Raw genomic sequence first — 22,791 nt, forward strand, 5'->3', positions numbered from 1 at the left:
GACAAACGGAGATTTCTCGGCTGCCTCTTTAAACAGATCTAATAAAACTTAGACCTGTTTTCGAGGGAAGTAGCTGCTCCGATCGTGACATCTATGGCATAAAGCCTTCCGAGACACTTTCAGGGATTTTTCAGGTCCCTGTTCGGGCGCCACTTAACGCGGAGGGGGAGGAGGGGTAGAACCAGGCCTCTGCGTTTACTGAAAGTGTCTCTATGGCTTTTCGAGAGATCACTCCAGTCAGCACTGCCTGGTGCTGTACAGAAAAGCCCTTCTCACACCCGTGCCGGTGTAAGGCACAGATTCTCACTCACCCACGGAGTTGGATAACTCGTGCGTTACCAGAGACAAAGAATTCAGAGCGCTCAGTCAGCCGGAGGTTCCAGAGTTTATTCTGAAAGGTTCCGGGGCCAAAAGAGAACGAGGCACCCCAGCCGTCTACATTTAAAGGGGCGGCTGGAGGGTCAGGGGAGAAGAGGCGGGGGGAACACCACAACCAATGGGAGGAGGAAGGCATGGGATCAAGGGTTAGGTTACAGCTGGGGGGATTTACATAATTTGGGGAAGAACCATCGTGTTCTCCAGGGGGGAAGACTAAGAAGGCTTCCACCAGTGGGGTTCTGCTGTGTTAGAACCACCCAGCTCCTCAGCAACTCCTGAGGTGGTATCATCCACCCCAACAGGAATTGGCCAATGTAGTTGCCAAGCCACCCTCCATGATATTTGAAAATTCATGGCAGTCAAGTGAAGTCCCAGGTGACTGGAAAAAGGGAAGCATTATACCCATCTTTAAAAAGGGTAGAAAGGAGGACCCTGGGAACTACTGCCCTGTCAGCCTCACCTCTGCCTAGGAAGATCATGGAACAGCTCCTCCTAGAAGCTGTGCTAGGGTACGTGGAGGACAGGGAGATGATTTGGGGCAACCAGCACGGCTTCACCAAGGACAAGTCCTGCCTAATGAACCTAGTGGCCTTCTATGATGGAGTGACTACATCAGTGGACAAGGGACAGTGTCTTAGTTTAAGACTATTATACAGGATGGAGACTCCAGAATGAGCTACCTACCCTTTAGTTTTAACCACTCCCCTTTCACCAATAAGGAGAGACAAATGCAAGAAGATATAAGTGAAAAAAAAGTTTCCTAAAAAGCAAAACAGCAACAACCAAGATAACAGCAATAATCACTAGATACAAAGGTGCTGAATCCTGTGGACTTCCTGGGAACAAGGAAAATAGGATGGCAAAGAAATTCCCCCCCCCATGATGGTGGCTGCTGTAGCAGACCACATGGACCAGAAGACAAAGACAATATGGTGGAGAAGCCCCTCTGGGCTCAACCTTCCCCCTGGAACAAAAAAACGGGAAGGTAGGAGTTTACTAAGCAGTTCTGGTGGCAGATGGGAGGTGCTGGCATTGTCTGGGGCAGCTCCAGGCCTGCAGTGTCAGCATCCCTGCTCCCTTTTGGCCCGGCTGGACCCAGTTGGTATCAGTACTGCAGTTCCAAGTCACTACTGTGTTGTGGGAGGGGAAGAAGCTGTCCTGCTGAGCACTGAAGAATGGTGGCTGTTGGAGAAGATGAAATAGGAAAGCTTTATAGATATGATTACCTTGCAAAAGATGCTGAGAACATAGAAAGTATAAACGAAATTGAGATGAAGACAAGGTTTGAGTTGAAGAGTAACTAGGAAACAATGGTATGGCCACCGAAAGTAATCCCCCTTCTTGATAGAACAATGCCCTCTGCCTAGGCAGGTCCAAAGGTCAGAGCAGACCCTGCCTGCCTGGTAGAGATTCCAAAAAAGCAATTTTTTAAGGTTTAAAATATAACCCCATATGGTAATGCAATGATTCTTATAGGTTGTATGTAAATGCTGTAGGGTTTGTAGCTTGTCTCAGATTGGTTAAAGAGAATTAGAATATTCAACACAGAAGATGATTTATTGTATTGTAAACAGCAAATATCTCTCTTTTTTTGCTCTCTCTTTTTTGCCTCTCCCTCTCTCTCTTGCCTCTCTGGCCTGCTTTGAGCTGCATCTTGCAGCCTAGCAGGCCTCTCACACCCACGCTCCTTCACAATAAACTCCCATGCTCTAAAACCCATCTTTAAAGATCTCTTGTTTCTATTTTATCCTCATAACCAAATCCCACAGAGTTGAATCCTACAGGTGGCCCCAGTTCCTTCCCCCCCCCATCCCAGCTTGGCACAGCAGCTGCAGAACAGTATTGCAAAATTCGCTCTGAAACAGTTTTGGATTGTGAAATGCAGCTTCTCAGGTTGCTACCTGGAGACCTGCCTAAAGCAACCTCCTAGGGAGCTTGGAGAGAAAGAAAAGATTTTTTAAAGGGACCCAGCATGCCTCCCCTCCATGAACCCGGGGTATAACACACAAGTTCCATTTCCCAGGTTCTGGATGGTAAAGAGACAGGACAGTAATAATCTTGGGCAAGTTGGCATAGACAAGATATGGAATACATGATGATTTTTGGGTCACCTAGGACAGAAGGGCTACAGATGTCATTTATCTGGACTTCAGTAAAGCCTTTGACATGGTCCCACACAACATCCTTCTCTCTAAATTGGAGAGAGATGGACTTAGATGGACTGCTCAGCAGATAAGGAATTGGTTGGATGGTCACCTCCAGAGTGTAGTGGTCAATGGCACAGAGCCCCAATGGAAATCAGTGACAATTGGTGTCCCTTGGGGATCCATATTGGGACCAGTGTTATTTAATGTCTTCCTCAATGATATATACAAGGAGATTGTGTGCACCCTCAGCTTCCCAAGCTTCAAATATAAGAAAATGTCCCTGAACCTGGGGAGAAGCAACCCCACCTGCCACCACCATCTCCCACCAAGTTGACAAAAGACCAATCACTGGATTTTTAAGACTTAAAGAGTTCACAGAACACCTGGGAAGTTTATTTATGAGCTCTTTCTCTGCAGATTTAGACACTCCAGTAATAGTATTTGTCTCATAAAAACTGGTGCCATTGTTGGAAAACAATATAACTTTAGAAATTTTATTGTATCTCTCTAGTTAGTTTTAACTTGACTTTACCTAGGGAAAAGGAGCTTTCTTTAGTTTTTTAAGAGATATAGTATCACCCTACGGAGATGGGATTAACATACCACGGAGTGGGAGTCACCCCGAAGATAACCAGAAAGATAAAGACCATTAACAGAACATCTGCAGGACATTGTGGCCACCCACCGAACATCTGCAGGTCATGGGGTTATCTCAAACATTTACCAGATGCCACCTCCAGCAGGGATGAAGGCATCTGATCTGAAACAGGAATGATAAGAAAAACTGAAGAATGAAATACCTAATTAGCATCAGAAGCTAAGAGATTCAGATCCAATAAGAAACCTGAATATCGGAGGTTACTCAACTCTGGTCCAATGAAACTTTAAACAATGTATCTCTATGGGGTTTTGACTGTATAAAATTCAGGAGAAAATTCTCTGAAGGTATGTGTTCTTGGAATACTTTCCTAGGCACATCCTGGCCAGCAAATAAAGTAATGCCTGATTCTCTATCACTTCAAATACAATGTTAGAGGGTTTTTCTTTTTCCTGCAGATTCGGTGACACCATGGTTAATTTAGCTGTAATCAAATAGAAAATAAATTCTAAATAAGAGAACGTTCCTGCTAAGAAAAAAGCAGAAGCAAATGCATGATGTTTATGTGGTTTCCTAATGCTTACATAATTATATGCATAAATTTATGTAGTGTCACAGATTTGAGACCGGACATTTGCCAGGAGGACGCACGAAAAGAGGGCAACCAGGCTCCAAGCTTAAAGTTGCAAAAAGTGTTTAATTACCTAACAGAGTTGGAGGATAAATGCAGGCAAAAATAAACTTTTCATACAGTTTTTGTTCACTCCCCCCTCCTGTGGCTAGCACAGGTCTTTCCCATGAGAAATCCTTTTGTGCTTTATAAATAAAGATAAGGTTTGGATGTTATTAAAAACAGTGTCCCAAGACTTGGATGGTGCAGACCTGGCCAATCAGGCCTAGGGGGAGGTTTTTGACTGACCAATCTGGGTGACTTTTGAAAACTCTATATATATGATGAAATCAAAACAATAAAGGCCTTTTTCCTTCTTGCCACTGAGAACTGGATTCTTCTCTCTGCTAGCGGCTCAACAGCGACACCCTCCCTCTTACAAACCTATAGTATTCATCCCCTTTCCTCCTTTACAGTCAACAAGCCGGGTGGGGGGGGGCAGGGTGTGGGCTCTCTTTTCAGTCCACAGAGCAGATTCTCAAATTTACTCATCACCACAATTTTTCTACTACAAATACTCTTTATCTCTACTTGTTTCTCTCTCTCTCTCCAGACAGTTTTCTGCTCTCACCCCCACCCTCTTAAGAAGCAGTCTCTGCACTCACCCCCCCCCCTTTCCAAACCAGCAACACAGACAGGGGGCAGGTTGAGGGGTCCTCTAGTCAGTCCAATCAGGAAAAGAGGTTCTCTACTTAGCCAGGGGTCCTTCCCACGCGAGACAGTCCTCTGGGAACTTCTTTGGCATGGGTCCAATCTCATGAGCAACATCCCACCCGATTTCTGCTGCAACATGAGTTCTTTTGTCCATAAGGTGCTGTGCAGACTCTCCTGAGCTGAGGCCAGGCTGCTTCCATACCAGGAGCAAGGAAAAGGCCTTTCTCTCTCAGTCAAGGCCTTTTGCAGTTTTAACTCTTAGATGAGACTCCCACTGGTTCACAGTCTTTTCCAGGCATCCACCTGCTCCTCTGGAGTGAGCTGTGGATGGATTTCTGCATCCTTATGGACTCCATGGGCTGCAGGAGAAACTTCTTGCTCCCCCCATAGCTTCCACCACGGCTAGCAGACAGTTTCAGCTCCAGTGCCAGAAGCACTGGAGAACCCCTTTCTCCCCCCTTCTTCACTGACTTTGGCAATCTCCATGCTGTTCTCCCTCACATATTTTCACCTGCACCTCCTCCAACTACAAAGTGAAAGAAGTGCGCACCTGCTTTGTTTTGAATTTTTCTTAAATATGTTTTCACAGAGGCGTAACCAGCACCTCCAATTGGCCCAAACTTGGCCGATAGCATGTCCATCACCTTCAGAGCCATCAGAGATTGGCTCTGCTGGACTTGATGTAAAAACTTCCAGAACTTGCACTCAGGACACACAGGAGCCATCTTTGTGCCACACCCCACCCCTCAGACACCTCCCCAGGCCTGCTACAACAGCTTCTGAGGGGTCCAAATTTCTCCTAGATGTTAAAAACACTTCACTGATGTTTTGGGCCAATCAAAACCACCACAGCAGTATCACTTGCAGAACTTCATGCTATTCTTTGTTTCACAACCATAGTGCAATGCTCTTAAATGATTACAACTTTTGAACAAACTATCTCTATGCTAAATCCAAAAGGCTCTACAATGAAGCTGCATCTGAAGCTCGGGACTTCCACATGACTGAACACTTATTCTAACAGATCTGGAGAGTGAAAGATATATCTAGTGCATTACCACCCATTGTCTCTTACAAATGAACTACAACCATGCCCTCAACACAACCACATACTAGCACCTCACTTACATGAAGTGGTAGTTGATTAAAAAAACAAGGACTTCTCATACATAAGATTTTTTCCAAATGCCTCACTGAAACATCAAGATAATCAATCCATGTATGAAAGAACCTGATCCTCTGAATGTTTACTCACGTGATTGATTACAGTAAACCTCAAAATTAAATCACGGGGACTACTCACAGAAGTAAGTATTTGCAAGATAAGGGGTTCAGCCCCCTATCTTTATTATCTGTCAAATGTACTATAATTACAAGAGTATACAATGGTAGCAGAGATCTGACCTAATAAAAAGTCTTTGCTTATGATCCTAACAGTGGCAGTAAGAATTTAATAAAGCATATGCATTTGCACACAAAACAAAATCCCAGAAATATAAAAAGAGTCCTGTGGAGGTTGCAGTTTCAGGGATGCCAGACTGTGGAGGCCCTCTGGTGATGCTTGGGACCAAGCTCATATGGCACAACCAGCATACTCAGCACTCTGCCCTTTCCAACTGACAGTTGCTGCTCCTGTCAGCAAGGAAAGAGGAAGTAGAGAGAACTTTTCTGTAGCTCTGAAGTGTTCTTTGCATTGATCATTCTTTCACAGAGGCAATAAATATCTAAACTCCTTCACACAGAACCAATTGTTAAGTAGAAATGAATGCATGCATTTATTCTGTCCTGACCTAAACCGCAACACCCACACGGGTAGTACATCTGTAGTACCTCTGTAATCTGATAATTTAAAAATAATTCAGGGTTATTCATACAGCTGGGAGTCTCAAATATATTGGCTCACACATGCAGCTCTACAGAGTAATAAAGTTATGCTGTTAGAATAAGAGAATCTAAAGTGTCTTATGTGAGAGCAGTGACTGATGACAGAACCGTTGTACTCTTGAGAAACAACAGTTTCTTTTGAACTCACAGAATGAGGCTCAGAAAACTAATAGTTTACAAGGGTAGCTTTTGAAGGATGAATACATGATTCCAACAATCCCTGAGCCAAAAGATGTCAATAATGGCTTTACATTATACTTACTTCCTGAAAGTCTGACAAAGTCCTACTCTCTTTAGGTCACTATACTATTGGACAGTGCTGTTTTATATCATATGCAAAGAAACTTAATATCTATATGACCTGAAAGGCAACATGCTGTCTCCCTACTCCTCCCATCAAAGATAAATGTTCAATAAACTGAAAGGAATTGGTCCACGCTGACTTCAAATTACATTAATTTAACTTTCAAAATGCACTCCTGGCTGTAGAATCCCAGAAGATAAGGGGCTAATGTGTGTCTCAAATACCAATAGCTGGATGGCTGTGGAGCCAAACAAGGATTGTTGGCAATAACACACGGTGAGAAAGAACAGGATGTGGCTGGAGAAGGGGCCATACCAAGGTATGGCAGCACTTTTCTGGGACAAACATCCTTGTTCTGGCTCCTGGAGATCAGCACAACACAGCACAGTGCAGGTGCAGGAATGAGGTCAAAAACTGGGCATGGACTGCAGGGAGGATCAAGACCACCCAAGAACCCCAAAGCCTCCAACCCATTTCCAGAAAGATCTGGAATAACAGAGAACTAATGTGCATGAGAACAAATTTGCATAGGAAGCAAGATTTTTATCTCCAGGGTGGAGAAAACTTATCTATAAAAATACCTCCACCAAGCCCAAGCACACGTGTGCCCCAGGACCCTGGACACCCCATCAGCTGGGTCTATGCTGGAGTCAGGACTGGAGATCTCTCTTTCTCTCTCACTCTCCCCCTCTCTCTCCCCTTTCACCCTATCCCTTTATCCAAACCCCACTGCCATGTGCTTATACTGGGATATCAGGAAGTAACACACCAATTTCCATGTGTGAAAAACACGGTTCACTCTCCTGTTGAAATTTAAAGGGTTTAATAAAAGACAATAGGGGACGCCAAACAATAAAGCAAAGAAACAGTGCTGGGTGCTTGGCTCCAAGCCAAGAAGCACATCTGCCAGTGAGGGAGTCGTCTTAAATACTCTTTGTATTGCATCAGCCTTATGCATATTCAAACTTTTCTCAAAACTATTTTACATGTTCCAAGAACTATTTTGCATGGCTCCTCCTTGGTCCCGCCTTTTTAGAGCATGCGCTTTTTCGGCTGTGGTTTCTTCCAGTCTTGGTTATCAAAGCTGTGGTTTCTTCCAGTCTTGGTTATCAAAGCTGTGGTTTCTTCCAGTCTTGGTTATTGCCTCCCAGTTTGGGCTTGGTTCTGTAGTCCTTGCATCTGGTTACAGGCTGATAGTCAGGTATCAGTGGCAGGTCTTCTTTTTGGGTGTTATCCAGTCAAGCAGGTGGTGTGGTTAGTAAAGGAAAGTTCTTTAAACTACTTTTATTAGTTTTCACAATAATATCGAAATCTAGTTCATAACAGAAATTAAAACATTGGTTATATACCTCTATCTTACAAGACTACTTCTGTAAAAAGAATAAAACCATACACACAATGGATATCTGCGAAAAGCCAACACTATATTAGGATATAACACATGCCAAAGTGTGTCATTTACTAATAAAACTTTGTAAGCTTTTGCAGACCATCTGACTTTTGTCATTCGTTTTGACCATGAAAATCTACAAATCCTGGGTGCTCCCTTCCCCTTAAGGGTGGGATGTCACACTGGCCAAGAACTGAAACCCTTTCTGGCACTGTTGCAAATTCTGTTTTTTACAACTGTACGAGAGGATAGCAAGACTTCAGCAGTTGAGAAATAACTAACTAGACTGAGAGCTGTCTGGCTACTCTCAATTTTCTATCAGCCATTTGTTAACATTTTTACACTTGTCAAGTTTTTTAACTGGATATAGTAAAAGAATGGATTTCAGAGCACATCAGCACTCAAAATTATATATCCTATAGCCAAAGCCACCCAAATGTAGAAAAGCAGGGAAAAAATAGAATGTGAGATAGGAGTTTCTAATTGTCCTAGGCAAGACAAACTATCTCTTATTTGTTTGTATTGCCATTATTTATTTTCCAATCATTGTTCATCATAGAACACATAAAAATAGATACCAGACCCTATTTTAATCACTATTTTAGAGTGATTGCATGGGATAGAGAGGCAGAAGAATGATTTTGCAAGAGAAAACAAAGCAGATGTTACAAAGAATGATAAAGAAAGACAGACCTTTCTCCACCTCTTTGATTAAAGAATTTGTAGTACCTCATGTGAGAAAGGACGAGCCATCTCCATGGCACTGGAGGAGATATTCACTGCAGTCTGCAAAAGATCCATGCCAGAACAGATGGATACATTGTGAAGGAACTGCAGCCCATGGAGAACCTGAAGGACCACAGCCTGTGGAAGAGGCATCAGAGCAGGAGAAAAGTGCAAAAGGGAAGGAACAGCAGAGAAGAAATGTTATGTACTGACTATACTCCCCCTTGTGCTGCTCATGGGGAGTAGAGGAGTCTGGTGCGAATGAGTCAAGCTAGGCATGGGAAAGGGGAGAGAGGAAAGGTGGTGTTTTAATGTATGTCTTTTTGTTTCTCACTATCTGAATCTATTTTAATTGGCAATAACTTAATTTTTCCCCAAGTCGATTCTGTTTTGCCCATGATGGTAAACTGGTAAGCAATCTCCTTGCCTTTATGTTGGCCCACAAGTCTTCTCATCCTATTCTCTTCTCCCCCCTCCCTCGCCTGAGGAAAGGGAGTGAGTGAGCAGGTGGGTGGGTATTTGGCCCTTAGCCAAGGCTAACCCACAAAAAAGAAGTGTCAAGTAAACCATTCAGTTCTGTCACTAGCAGACTAGTTTTAACCTGGATCAAGTTTACAAAATGGACTATTTCAGTCCAATAGAGAATCTTCCATTAAAAAGTTTATATTACTTTCTACTATGATGCACTGTAAGTACAATGCACTGTAAGTACAAAACATCTAGAACAAAATAGCTAAGACACAAAAACATTTTACAACTAAACTAACTTTCTTTGTAGACTGTTCCTAATGTCAAAAGATCTCCTCCCTCAACAGTATTTGAAATTCTTCTTTTCAGTATTTCAGTGGGTTGAGGGCTTTTTTATATATCCATATTTTTTGTCTGTGAGTTTGGTTAGTGATGGTTTCATAACAGCACAAAGATAGCTAATGAATATTACATAGCTATTCACCAATTTCAGATTTAAGTCCTTTTCCCCCAGTTTCATTCTACAAAGCAGTATTTTGCTTATTTGAGAAGTTATCTGCCAGAACACACAGAGAGAGCGTTACTACAAATTAGATCAATCTCAAATAATATTGCAATCCAACAGGTTTTATTTGTAAACTAAAACCTATGAGAGGAATAAAGTATTTATACTTGTTCCTCAGAGTTCTGAGCTTTAAGAAGTATCTGGGTTTTTTCTTTTTAGCAACCTTCCTCAAATTGTAGCTTGTACTATAATAAAAATTGTAGTCCTTCCAATCTTATTTATAAGCCTAAAAATTCAAGTTGTCCATTCCTTATGGCCAAATGTACTCTACGTATATGTTTGGATGTCTGACAGATGTTACAATTCCTATCCAATGTTTCTTAGCTAGTTCTCTTACAACCCATTCATGGCTTCCAAACATCAATCTTTAAGTCAAAAGCCACAACACTATTACAGTTGGTTCCATCTTTAGTGAATTATAATGATCATTCAAAGACAAACAACCTCCAACACTTCTGCTTGCAGTAGCTCTACTTTCCATCCATCATCCAATTATGTAGTCAAATTTTTCATATCCTAAATACTCACATATGACGTTTTTTCTTTTCATATCAAAATATAATTTCAAATTGATGGAAAAAGAAAGAAATGCTAAGTGTGACCTTTTAAATCTGTTTTTTCTCAACTATGTAATTAATTACAAGTCTAATGGTATCATATAAGGAAAGCAGTTGTTTAAAGTACTGGTTTTAAGTGGTGATCTGTGGACTATTTCTAATGGTCCAAAAAAAGGTAATCAAGAAATTCAAGTTCATATACTATAGAATAAATTATAAATGCAAAGTTTCTAAAAGGGCAAGCACTGTGTAAGGTTTTTGAATGCCCACACATCAAAAGCTATCACAAACCATTGGTTTTATCAAAAACCTAACATCCAATTGAAAAATTCATGACTAGCATTTTTGAATACCAACTTTCCAAAGTTCCTTTAGCTCACTGGTTTAGAATTTTTTTTAAAAGGTCCCTTAGCTAGTCTTCTGACAGCAAGGTAAACTTCAATTTGAGTCTGGGTGTAATTACAGCAAGCAATATCATTAGCAGAAATTCTGAGACTGAAATCTCTCTATGAAGAATATACCCTCATGGAAATAATACCACATTCACCACAACTCAAACACTATATCTGTTGTGATGACCTTTTGTTTTCTAGGGTTTCTGTCACCAGGTACAAGGAATGTATAGGCTCTCCCATATAGATCTTAAATCTCATTTGCTCTTGGATAGCATGTTTCATGTTCAAGTGCAATGCATCTGTATGTCACATTATAGCACTAACACAGTTGATCCCTCAAAATATGAGACAATTCACAGTACAAATAAAAGATAAATATCTAAGAATACTCTACACATAACAGAGAATGGGCATTTATAATCTCACCCAAACCAACACAATTCAGTGAGGAACTTTTAATTTCCTTCAGTGGGTCATGATTTAAGCCCACACTAAAACTGGCAAATAGCATCCATCACATCAGGAAAAACAGTTAGTTTTCCCCTCTTCACTCAGAAACAATTTAATATGAAATATAGATGAAACTGTACATTCTGTGGTACACCTTACAAAGGACTTAATTTCAAAGATAAAAGTCCTTTGTAACAATTTATTGCTAGACAAAATAAAACAAGCATTAATTTTAACCTAGTGGAAGCTGAAATTCCAAAGTTCATCACTAACCATCTTTCTATTCTTGGTGCATGCATGGAAGCATGGTTACTTGTATTCATTTGCTGATCTCTCATCCTATAATTTCTAGTATATATACACCTATATTTCACATTTCCTCTTGAGCTCTTCTGAGTATTCCATCTAATACTTTCCCCATGGAATTGTACTTTAAGATGTTCTGAAACTAAAGCATTTAATTTGAAATTTTGAGGAACTGTATCAACTATGCAACAGATGTGCAAATTGATGTTGGTGGAGAAAAAAGTAAGGCCACATGTGACATCACCCTAAACTATTACAGATGAAAAGGTAGGCTTAAAAAAAAATAAAAAAAACCCCTTCCTGTTCATCTGCCATAACATAAAAGCTTCCAGCAACATTGTTATGTTTTTAAGAAAGCATATGGTAAGATACCAAAAAAAGAGCACCATGAAAGTTGCCACCCCCTGTCAGAGACTGAAATAGTTCATGCCTCAAACATTGATATAAAGTTTTGCTCATTTTAACAAAAACTGTATACAGAAACTACAACCAAGGAAGCCTCCCTGAAGATACCTGACTGGGACTTTGGACTGAGTCAAACTGCTGAGATTAGATAAAGGGAAACCTATTGTTCAGTCATCTCAGGCTGAAGGAAAGGTATGCATCCATAAAGGCCAAAGCCACCAGCTGTGCCGAGAATCATCTCTGGCTGAGTATTAGGGTGGGGAAAACCACAGCGTGCAAAACCCAGGTTTACACAGACTCCCCCCCCCCAACCGATGGGGGGGGGGGGGGGAGGAGGAGGTTTTGGGTGCGTGAGGCAATAAACACCCATCCTCTGTTACACAAACTGGTCCAGCTGTGGAACCCCCAACCCCACTGGCCACATCCACGGGACTTTCACATGAGAGGCAGCTGAGGTGGAGTCATAATCCATCAAAGACCCCCCAAAGTGCTAGGCCTTGCACCACAGGAGTGCACGTGATGCAAGCAGAGTCTGCTGCTAGAGACTGCCCCCTCCCCCGGGGGACATGCCTGGACATTGCCACCTGGCCTGAGTCCATATTAACCCATGGCATTCTGTGCTTTCGGAGGACCATCACCACCAGGAAGACCAGCTGAAGAGGATCATCTTTGGGATCCACGGATGGTGATGTTTTCTTTATTTTCTTTCTGTCACCGTCTTTCTGTTCCCCCTCCCCCCTTTTCCTACTTCTCCCTTTCTCTCTTTTCTTCTTTTTCTCTCTCATATTTACTATTAAATAAAACCCATACTATTGACTGGCATATGGTCTCATTTGCACCTTAATTCGGGCAGAGGTATTTGTAAGAACCTTAATAATTGGATCCTAACACCCCCCTACCCCCCAAGGAATGTATTTATTGTACTGAGAAGCTCCCTGAAAGCTTTCTAGTATTATAAATATGCAAACTAATGAGTGAAGGAAAATGTTTGATATTAAATTACATCCAGAAAAAGAGAATGCTTTTGAGCATCAGAAGGTAAAACACCAAAACTCAGGCCATCATCTGTGGCTAGCACAGGTCTTTCCCATGAGAATTTTTCTCCTGTGTTTTATAAACAAAGATAAAGTTTGGATGTTATTAAAAACAGTGTCTCGAGATTTGGACAGTTCAGGCCTGGCCAATCAGGCCTAGGGGGAGGTTTCTGACTGACCAATCTGGGTGACCTCTGAAAAGTCTATATAAGTTGGAATCAAAATAATAAATCTCTCTTTTCTTGCCACGCTGAGAATCCGGGTCATTTTCTCTGCTAGTGGCTCAACAGCGACAATCATCATCACATAGAAAGAACTGAGAAGCCTCAGTGTGATAGATAAGGATTGATTCTCTAAATCGCAACAGGAAAACAGGGCCCCCACGGGCCAAAGACCTCCTGCTGGCATAAGCAGAACTTAAGCATCCTGTTTACACAAGGCTTATACAAAACTTGCAAGGTTTAAGAAGAAAGGCAAGCTGCGAACGTGACTACGACCTTTCGGAAGGCAGCGGCGGACCCTCTAGCAACAGCAACAGACTACGCAGACACAGCCTTATCTCCAGCAAATGACACGTAACCCGGAAAAAGGGACTGTATAAAACCTCGGCACACACAAACCTCTGCGTGGTGTGTCTTAGGCAGAGCGAAGGAGCATGCCTAGCCCGCCCAGCGCTGCTTTGACCAGTATCCGCTTGCTTGAATAAATTACAAATTACTGAATTGGAATTGTCTCTGATTGACTTATTGAGACCCAATTTATAACAACATGGTGCCGTGACTCGGATAGGGTCCCTCGCTGGAGACCCCTCACTGGGAGGCGCCCCGTTGTTTCAACGGCCCTGTAGGGGTACTTCTCCGACACCCTAACCGACGAACCTAAATTCGGATACTGGTCAAAGGAAAACCCCATAATCTTTGTGCACGAAGCTCCGGACGAAGACGCAGGACGCGTGAGTATGTGTTCAGATTAAGAGAACACAGGGTATCCGTTCGGTTGGGGTGGTTATCCCAGAGTGTGGTGTGTGAGACGCCAAAGGCTTGGCGAAGTGAATGTGGACTCCCTTGTAGTGCGGTTCCCACATCCCGCGAGGGACTGGGCCACGACCGGGAGGATGCGAGTGTGTGTGTGACTGAAGACACTCTGGAAGATGGGTCAGAGGAAAAGCAAGCCCTCTGAATCCATGGGGGGGGGAGCCCCAGACAAAACTCCCGGATATCCCGCCTGATAGTCCCTTCGGGGTTTTGATTAAATATTGGGCGGATGACCCCCGTACAAGGGGTAAGAGTAAAAGTAAAATGATAAATTATTGCATAGTAGTTTGGGGAGGAAAACAGATACGGACTGATCCTTTGTACTGACCAGTATTTGGGCCGTTTGAGAATTTTATGTGTCAAGCTTTAAATTCGTATGTAAATTCCAAACAACCTTTTAATCAGGAAGAAAGTGATTATGCTGCCCTTTGGATTACCCCGATATGAGGGGCAGGACTTTTTGTGTTAAAACAAAAGATCCTAAGAAAAGGAATTCAGAAGAAATGCCCCCTCTATATGTACCTCCAGCACCAACTCCGGCACCACCTCCGAATGCACCAACAGCCCCGTTATTACCTCAAGATGACACTAATCAGTCGTCTGAGGATGAGGAGCCTGCTCAGCCTAGTAGACGCATCACACGCAGCAGGGCGCGTAATGGTCTATATCCACTCAGAGAGGTTGGCATGGAGATAGTAAACCCACCAGGGGGAGGTCAGGCACCTGGTATAGGGTACATAGCAGTTCCCTTAAATTCAGGGGACGTAAGAGAATTTACAAAAGAAATGGGTCACCTTCTAGAAGATCCATTGGGAGTTGCTGAGAGAGAAGATCAATTCCTAGGTCCTAACATTTATACCTGGGATGAACTCCCTTTACGGCAGAAGAAAGAAAGATGATTAGAACAGCCGGTATGAGAATTTGGGAAAATAACCATCCTCAGGGCCCGACTGGGGATGTGAAGTGGCCATTACAGCGGCCCAGTTGGAATAATCAAGACCCAAATGATCAGGCACACATGCAGGACTTGCGGACGATCATAGTCCAAGGCATTAAAAAAATCAGTCCCTAGGGGACAAAATATGACTAAGGCCTTTAATGAACAGCAAAACAAAATGACAAATTCGACAATTACTGGGATTATTTGGCTATTGTAGACAATGGATTGAGAATTACAGCCAAAAAGTCAAATTCCTATATGAAAAATTGGCCCATGATGGACTCCTTAAATGGTCTCCAGCAGATGAGGAAAGATTTCAGGCTCTAAAAAAAAAAAGAATTGGTCAATGCACCCGTGTTAAGCTTGCCTGATATCCACAAGCTGTCCCATTTATTTGTGAATACCGAAGAGGAGACTGCATTTGGTATTTTAGCTCAGGACTAGGGCCAGTAGTAAAAAGCCTGTGGCCTATTTATCTAAATTGTTAGACTCCCATTAGTAAGGGATGGCCTACTTGTCTCCAAGTAGTAGCTGCAGCATCACTAATGGTAGAGGAAGCCCTCAAAATAACCTTTGGAGGAGAACTGCGAGTTGTCTCCCCTCATGATATCTGGAGTATTTTATCCCAAAAGGCAGAAAAATGGATCACAGACGCCAGATTGCTTAAATACGAAGGAATTCTGGTTGCGTCTCCTAAATTAACTTTAGAAACCACCTCAGTACAAAATCCGGCCCAATTTTTGTATGGGGTACCCGACGGCAATGTGCTATTACATGATTGCCTCCAAACCATAGAAGAACAAACAAAGGTTAGGCCTGACCTAGAATATGAAGAATTAGAAGACGGCATTAAATTATTTGTGGACGGGTCCTCACGGGTAGTAGAGGGTAAACATAAGTCCAGCTATGCCATCATTGATGGACAAACCATGGAAGTACTCCAATCAGGTCCCTTAAACCCAAGTTGGTCAGCTCAGGCATGTGAACTTTATGCTGTATTATGAGCCTTACAAATAATTGGAAAAGACATAAGGACCATCTACACTGACTCCAAATATGCATTTGGAGTGGTACATACATTTGGAAAAATTTGGGAAGAAAAGGTCCTAATAACCTCCCAGGGTAAGGGACTAGTGCATGAGAGGCTCATTAAAGAAATCTTAAAGGCACTCTGACAACCAACTAAATTAGCTGTAGTACATGTTAAAGGGCACCAAAAAGGGCTAAGTTTAACTACAAGAGGCAATAACCTAGCAGATGAGGAAGCAAAACGAGCTGCTTTGCTTTCTCTCCACGAGAAACACCCACGCGAGCTTTGTGCAACATGTAAAGATGATTTAGAGAAATTCCCCTGCTTTGCTTGCTGGAAAGATTTTGGGTGCGATGGTCTGGTTTGCAGATGCGATAATCCCCATAAGGAATGGTGTTATGTACATGAAAAAGAGGGTCAAACCTAGAGACCTCAGTTGTTATGCTTTTCTACGCTAGAGGAGCAAAAGCTTAGACAAACAGGGGTGACACAGAATTCAGAAAAGAAGTGGGTCCTTGCAGATGGGAGGGAAGTACTACCAAAAGCTATGGCTCTGCGGGTTTTGCGGAGATTACATGAAAAGACTCATTGGGGAATACAAGCCTTAGTAGATCACTTTGCTAATAAATATATGTGCATAAAGATATATAATCTGGCCAAACAAGTAACCATGGGATGTGTAACCTGCCAGAAAGTAAATAAACAGCAACTAAGAGAACGATTGCCTGGGAGATGGGAATTGGCACATAGACCGTTCTCACATGTTCAAATAGACTTCACAGAATTACCTGCAGTAGGAAGACACAAATATCTACTAGTAATGGTAGACCACTTAACCCATTTTGTGGAAGCCGTTTAAACAACACGAGCTACTGCACAAACAGTTGCCAAGGTATTGTTAGAACAAATTATTCCACGATACGGTCTCATTGAAACTATGGACTCAGACCAAGGACCCCATTTCGTGTCCAAGGTAGCAAAAGCTGTGGCAGACGCTCTAGGTATCAATTGAGAATATCACACCCCTTGGCATCCACAAAGTTCGGGAAAAGTAGAACGTATGAATGGAGAAATTAAGAAACAATTGACTAAATTAAAGCTTGAAACAAAAATGAGTTGGGTTAAATGTTTACCGTTAGCTTCATTAAATATTAGGACACAACCCCGTACAGATATAAGACTTTCTCCCTGTGAAATGTTATATGGAATGCCCTTTGATTTAGAAATTCCTGGAGATCATCCCGCTGTATCAGACACTCACTTACAAACTTACATTACACACCTGGCGGGGAGATGGGACAAGCTGAGACAAAAGGGGTTAGCTGCCCAAAGACCACCTCTCTGGATGCCGATACATGCATATCAGCCTGGAGATGAAGTTTTAATAAAATCCTGGAAAGAGGCATCTTTAACCCCTCAATGGGAAGGTCCCTATGTTGTGTTACTTCCCACAGAATCCGCAGTCCGGACCACCGAAAAGGGTTGGACTCATGCCAGCCAAGTAAAGAAGTTCAACAGAGACCCCTTGTAGAAAGTCGTGGAACGCCCCGAGGAATTGAAGATAAGACTTAAGAGACTGTAATTTCTAGTGCATGAACCCTGTTACTGTACACCTGAAATACCCCATTAGAGTTTTCCCTAAGTATGATTTACCCTATGATTGCTATGCTTGGGACCATGTGGTCAAATGTAATACCCCTAATTGTAATTGCTATCCCTTTGTATGTTTTGTATGCAAAGTATGTAGAGAAAAGTGGTGGACCCATTGCACCAGGGGAAGGCCTCCTATGGAGGTCTGCCCAACCTGCTCTAAGGCAGAACATAAGCAAACCGAGCATTTGTTACGATTGGCTGTTAAATTGGAGAGATTACGACAGGGGATGCCCGAATGGTGAGATATTTACCTCCATGGGATTTGCCCTGAATTTTATTGTTACCAATCCAATGAACCTAGGCCGATAGTGGCAGAAATCATTAGAGGAGACTGTAGAAAAAATGTGGCTCACTTACCCTGCCATGGTCCAGTGGTTAAACATAAAAACTGGGACAGTTATAAAAACAGATCATTTACCCCGGAGCCCCCCCGAGGAATATCCTTGCTGCCGAGAAGATGGTGATCCCCGTGGCTCGCGGCAACCGAGTCGACGGGCGAGGCAGAGGGATCGAACCTGGGAGAGTAAAGACAGTCCGTGGGACTATGAAAAGATTTGGACCGAGCTGCCCCAAGTCTTGGAAGAACTTTAAAAGGGTTCAAGAGCCCAAGCAGCAAAGTGGGTATCAAATACAGGTAAGAAGTACACGTTCAGCCATGGGACCATCACTTACACAATGTATATATATGTGTGGCTTAATTTTGTTAAAATGTATCATGAGTAGTGCTAGCCATCATCCTTATGAACTGTTTAAATGGTCTCTGATCCGATGAGAAGATCAACACATCATACAAACACAAACTACTGTGGAAAACCCATCTTTTCAGATCCCAGTCGGGTCATTAGGACCATGCTAGTATCCGAAGTGCCCAAGTTCAAATCCTGGTCTTGAGTACTGTAATCAACCAACAGCTTATTATTGTGCACATTGAGAGTGTGTAACTGTAGCAAGAAGTTGGACTCCTAAAAACAGTGACAAACGTATTTCCAGAAGATGGTATCCTCAAGGGTGTACATCACCTACTAAGTACAATTATATTGACACTGGGAACTCAAACCATAGAAACATTGTTAGCTTTAAGAGCTACTAGAGCCAGTACAGGTATAGCATCTCTTGTAAACAAAGAATTTACCGCTCTGGGGGTAGTATGCTGACCACACAGGGGTAGTGAGAGATGCTATGTCTGAACTCCGTAAAAGATTAGAAAAACGCAAAAGAGAAAGAGAAAACACCCGGAATTGGTATGAAAGCTGGTTCAATACATGCCCGTGGCTTACAACCATGTTATCTACCCTAGCGGGACCTCTGGTTGTACTAATATTGACACTTACATTTGGACCATGTATATTCAATCAACTTTTAAGTATAGTTAAAGGAAGATTGGAAGCAGCACACCTAATGCTAGCTAAGGCTTAACTAGAGATAATACCCGATCAGCAAGAATATGATATGGCCGAAGAACTGATCCTTAGCACAGAGGCCTTAAAGCGATTTAGCGAACAAAATGGTATTAAAGAAAGGGGGGATTGTGATAGATAAGGATTGATTCTCTAAATTGCAACAGGAAAACAGGGCCCCCAAGGTCCAAAGACCTCCTGCTGGCATAAGCAGAACTTAAGCATCCTGTTTACACAAGGCTTATACAAAACTTGCAAGGTTTAGGAAGAAAGGCAAGCTGCGAACGTGACTACGACCTTTCGGAAGGCAGCGGCGGACCCTCTAGCAACAGCAACAGACTACACAGACACAGCCTTATCTCCAGCAAATGACACGTAACCCGGAAAAAGGGACTGTATAAAACCTCGGCACACACAAACCTCTGCGCTGTGTGTCTTAGGCAGAGTGAAGGAGCATGCCTAGCCCGCCCAGCGCTGCTTTGACCAGTATCCACTTGCTTGAATAAATTACAAATTACTGAATTGGAATTGTCTCTGATTGACTTATTGAGACCCAATTTATAACATCAGGATACAAGCACTTGTGTCCAAATATTATATGTATTACACACAAAAGCTATTTCTTTAGCTAACTGATCAAACCCTTAAATTCTATTAACTTTACCCAAAGAAAAATATATAGAAACATGACCTCAGCATGGAAGCATAAGAGTTAAAAACAAAATTTTTCCTCTATGATTCTATAATTCAGGCAATTTCCTCCAGTTCTCATGTACTGATAGCATGAAATCAGAAAGAATGCACATCACAGTCTTATACATTGAAAAATACGGGGAGGGGAATTGGCAGCAAAGCTTAAAAAATATTTTTTTAATGGAGAGCTCCATAATGTTAGGATCATTTCCCATCTCAGCTTTGTTTACTGGAAGCTCGCTTGCGCTCCTCCATTTTCTGGCGGAGCTAGAGAATATGACATGGCTTACCTGACTCAGATCACAGCTCTCTGTCAAATTAGTCACTTCCTCTCATACATGTAAACAGCTTCATCACACACACGCACACAGTCATACTAAAGTAGCAGTAGAAAGCACTCAGACTTGAAGGTCTATTTCCAAACATTAAAAAACGAATGCAGGCTCCCCCCCCCCTTTACGGTGGCCAGGGGAGGGGGGGCCTCTTAACAGATCACATCTATGGGAAACTGCAGGATAATCTGTGTGTAAGATAGAAACCACAACGGTGGGGGGTTACTCTAAAAGACATAAAAATACCGTAGAATGCATGCGTGTACGAGAGAGAAGCTTTGTGTTGTGGAGTCTTAACTGAAACCAAAGCAAACCGTTTACAAATTGAGGACAACGAAATAAAGAAGTGGAAAAAGGGAAAAAGACAAAGGAAAAAGCTGCTCCGGATGATGGGGGAAAGGCGTGGAAGAAAACTCCTTCCTTGTCTGACTCAAGAGATAGAGACATCGGAAAAACGAACGAGAAGTGGGCTCCTTCCTTCCTTCGGGAATAAAAGTGTGTGTAATGGCTTCTGCTCTCCAGCTGAACGCTATCCTCCTCCTCCTCCAATGTCCTTCAAAGAAACCAATACCCATACACAGACGCACACCCAGGACGGAGGCAGAAGCCCTCACATCACAATGTCAGGAGAGCGGGAAGGGGGAGCATAAATATCTGTGAGGGACCAGCTTTGCAAGAGGGGAAGAGAAAGGGGGGACAGGGACAAAAAGAGAAAGAAGGTCACCCGACTGTCTGAGTCGTGCCAGCACGGAGCTTTTCTCTCCTCAGTGGCTTTCCCGTCTATTAGACGCACAGCACCATCCGGACATAGCACGCGGGAGTGCGCAAACACCCCCACCCCAAAAGCTCTGCTCCCCTCTCACTTATCTCTCCCTTCAATGTAACAAAAATTAATTAAAGCTTTTCTCTTCCCACTACCAGCACCTCCTCCTTCATGCAAGAGACCTTTCTCAAACAAAACACGCTTCTTTCTCTCTCTTTCTCTCTCTCTTTCTTTCTCTCTCTTTCTTTCTTTTTTCTTTCTCTCTCTTTTTCTTTCTTTCTCTCTTTCTTTCTTTCTTTCTTTCTTTCTTTCTTTCTTTCTCTCTTTCTCTCTTTCTCTCTTTCTCTCTTTCTCTCTCTCTCTCCCTCTTTCTTTCTTCGCCTGTCCGAATGAATGAATTTCACAGAAATATGGTGGAATAAAAGGCATACACACACGCACACACGAATGAGACTCTCTCTCATGCCAAACCAGAGATTGGGTTTTACTTGTAAGAACTTACAGGAACATCCCGACACCACTGTCACCTCTTTCTCTCTGTCTAGCTCTTCCTATTGCTGTGGAAGTTGCTTTGTGAGTCTCGTGTCTCTTGGCAGGCATTGGAGGATCGCCATCTTTTCCCTGATCACACACACACCACACCCCCTTCTTTAACTGTTTTGCTGCGGATGACCTGGGATATCCATCTTTCTCTCACATTCTGTTTCTGAATAATGATCTGCCAGGGGAAGAGAAAGAAAGAAAGAGACAATCTCTTCTCCTACCTCACAAAATGCAAGAGCCAGGAGATGCAAGAATCCTTTCTAACAACAACGTGTAGGGAAAGAGGAGAAAAAATAAAGAAAACAGAAGAGCAAGAATAAAAATGAGGAAGGAGATGGGAGAGAAGGGAAGAAAGAAGGAAAACAAGTAAAAGATCTATGAGGCAGAAATGGTAAAGATGGGAGGTGTTGAAAAATGAAGGACATTAAAAGTGTCACCAAATCTGCGGGAAAAAAAATACAAAAACCCTCCAACAACATTTTAATGTTAGAGAGTCAAGGCATTACTTTATTATCTGGCTAGGATGTTGTTCTGGCCAGGATGTACCACAGAAATCATCTCATCCACACATAGCCCGGGTGTGCAGAGAGAATCATTCCATGATACACACTTTTACCCGATTCTTCAGATATTTTATTGTCCTAGGTTGCAATATAGATGTAGTTAAGTATTCTATTACCACCAGCTGTGGGCCGTTAGCTGCTATCACCTGCTAATGACCCACTCCGGATGACAGGCAATGGGCCATCTGTTAGCTGTTACCAGCTGCTAATGACCCACCCCGCATGACAGGCAATGGGCCATCAGGGACCCACCGTGTGACTCATGGACTTATCTCATCCCATTGTGGGATGCTCTGCCCAGGAGGGAGGAACCAGGTGTTCCCACGTGGATATAACCTGGCCCTGGAACTGCCTGAGCTAGCCCTGTCTACTGGGTTCCCAGAGGACCAGAGCTACCACTGGATCTTTCAGCTGGAGACTAGACCTTCACAGGATCACCGCTTCAACTGGACTACTTCAGTTGGACTGCTACTACCACCCTAACAGGGTGTTAGGTTGTATCTGACTTTGTCAGTGCTTTTCCTTGTATTATCTCACTTATTTTTAATTTCAATCTTGACTTGTGATCTCCCACTGGTTTGTTTTCAAACCAAGACATATTTTGGCGCCCAACGTGGGGCACGACCTGGGGAAACTCAGAAATCCTATCACCATGATGCTCAGCTTATCTATATGGGTTCTGTATCTCGCTCTATATATTTTTCCTCAAATGGGAAACTATCTGCCTGTCGTATTGGTCCTGTTGCGACCAGGGAATGGCATGAAAATTGCTCTATTGGTTTATTATGCCTATTGCGTGGTAACCTGTGAGGCGATGAATACCATTCGGAACATATACTCAGTTTTGTCTGCCTGGCCTAATCTGAGCTGCTACGTCTGGGACCTCCTCAGCAATCACACCCAGCCTCTGGC

At 42.8% G+C, this 22,791-nt stretch overlaps 1 protein-coding gene and 2 long non-coding RNA genes across 3 annotated transcripts in view; 1 reads left to right on the forward strand and 2 right to left on the reverse strand.

The window, feature by feature from the left end:
• Positions 1 to 3,864, forward strand: part of LOC146425296 (uncharacterized) — a 474,460-nt gene extending 470,596 nt beyond the window's left edge. The window contains exon 2 of the long non-coding RNA XR_014846597.1: positions 3,734 to 3,864. This is a non-coding gene — a long non-coding RNA (uncharacterized LOC146425296). The remainder of the gene's footprint in view (positions 1 to 3,733) is intronic.
• Positions 1 to 21,411, reverse strand: part of LOC146425308 (zinc finger protein 462-like) — a 204,720-nt gene extending 183,309 nt beyond the window's left edge. Inside the window, 1 exon segment of the mRNA XM_085041554.1 lies at positions 21,276 to 21,411. The gene's annotated coding sequence lies outside the window, so the exon portion shown is untranslated.
• Positions 1 to 22,791, reverse strand: part of LOC146425306 (uncharacterized) — a 241,556-nt gene that overhangs the window by 213,276 nt on the left and 5,489 nt on the right. The window lies entirely within an intron of this gene.

This window comes from Lichenostomus cassidix, chromosome W, assembly GCF_008360975.1.
Source record: "Lichenostomus cassidix isolate B80296 chromosome W, HeHo_3.0, whole genome shotgun sequence".
NCBI classification, from domain to species: domain Eukaryota; kingdom Metazoa; phylum Chordata; class Aves; order Passeriformes; family Meliphagidae; genus Lichenostomus; species Lichenostomus cassidix.